Raw genomic sequence first — 1,964 nt, forward strand, 5'->3', positions numbered from 1 at the left:
CCTGTGGATGCCTGGAAGTCTGGATCCTGCCACCTGTTTCTGTTCCTGCCTGATCTGGATTCTGCCTGTTCCGTCTGTTCCTGTCTGTCCTGGATCCCTCACCAGGACCAGCTTCCAGCATGACCTCTGGGACTGCAGCACTGGGAACATTCGTGGTCTGGACTGTTAAACCAGGTAAGTGACCAACACAGATAATCTTCTATCAGTTGATCTTGGTCACTTACCTGTGTTTCTCGTCTAGAGTGTCTGAGCTTGGGCGGTGCCCCGCCCCCGCCGCCTGCAGTGTCCGCGAACCACAGCTCCACTTTAGTTTTTGTTTGATTATTTAATAAACGTTTGAACTTTCCTACTGACTGTCTCTCCTTGAATACTGGGTCCATCTGTCGTTTCCTGACAGAATGATCTGGCCTCTGTCATGAAACGCGGACAGATGGACCCAGTATTCAAGGAGAGATAGTGAAATTATTATTCCAGATATCTAAATTTTAATTATGCTATTAAATTTTATTATACTATCTAAAATTTAGTTTTAGATACATTCAAAAGAGTAATGAGGCTCGGTTTTAACATAAAATAGGCAGACTCACTAGTCACATTTCTATTATAGATACTGTAGCACTAAAGCATTCTACCCAGTCAAAATTACAATACTTATAGTTAGAATTGTATTTTAGATATTACTAATTAAATTTCTACCAGCAGAAATAAAATTTTAAGTATTCTGGAATCAAGTTTGTAGTAGTAAGATTTACATTTAAGATACCTACAAATCTTTAATTATTTTAAGTGGCCATTTTGACATATATTTGTTGTATTTCAGATATTAATTATAGAAATGAATAGATATTAATAGTATTCCTCCAATCTAAAATGAACATTTCAGATATCTGAAATGTAATTCTTACTAGGTACAAAAGACGTCACTTTTCCCCATTCATGTGTATTGGGCAGTTACATTCAGATATCTAAAATGACATTACTCCTATCTAAAATAAACATTCTGGATGTCTAAAAAATAAATTTCAGATCTCCCTATTACAATTGTCACAGGTCATCATTTTTATTTTATTATTTTAATTTTAGATAGGAGGAATGTTATTTTAGATATCTGAAACTAGCCTTTGAGGTAAATCACTCTCACTGTGTGATCAGTCTGATCAGCAACCAGTCTAGGATCAAGTGCTGAGATAGGGAGCTTGGATCAGATGATCCCCTATTGGAACCCATCCAGCTCTGGTGCACTGAGTTCGCTACTCATGGAAAATTGAAAGTGATCTAATCCTGGCTTCTGCCTCCTCAATTGAGGGAGTTAAATAAAAAAAAAAAAGAAGAAACATAGATTCAGAGACAGCAAAGGTGGGAATGTTAAAAAATGGATACATCATCAAAATGTCCTGGCCTTTACATTATTTTATTTTTACTTCAATGCTGAGCTCAGATCACATTGAGGTCATATAATCTAGAGGGATTTACAGTTTGAAACAAAAACATATCTAATGTCTAAAGCAACTATTAATATAAAAGTAGAGACAGACTATCATCAATAATAATAATTTGGATCAGTAAAGTCCGGTTTACTCTAATTATTACTGTTAGATTTAAAACAGTTATTTATGTAGAAGGGATACACTAAGAAGACATTTTCAGTCTTTTTTCCCCACAAGGATGTTCTCCAGTGAGCCTTCCTGTTTGTTAACCCTTAGTTGAAAGTGCACAGTAGTGTCATGATGGATCAAAGGAGCAAGCCCTTATGCAGAACACACACGGAGGAGGCAGGGAAAAAGTTCAAATGTTTATTAAAAGTTCTGAACATGAGATCGTAAACAAGTTCTGAGACTGGTTCACTGAAGTCTGGACTGGGACCGGAGACTGTTTGTTAGCAGAGCTCATGAGAAGCTAAGCGTCTAGCTTCAGGCTTAGCATGGCAGACCTTGATCTGAGCTTCCAGCTCACTGCAGGGAACA

Source organism: Cyprinodon variegatus, unplaced genomic scaffold, assembly GCF_000732505.1.
Source record: "Cyprinodon variegatus isolate N-32 unplaced genomic scaffold, C_variegatus-1.0 Scaffold70, whole genome shotgun sequence".
NCBI classification, from domain to species: Eukaryota; Metazoa; Chordata; class Actinopteri; order Cyprinodontiformes; family Cyprinodontidae; genus Cyprinodon; species Cyprinodon variegatus.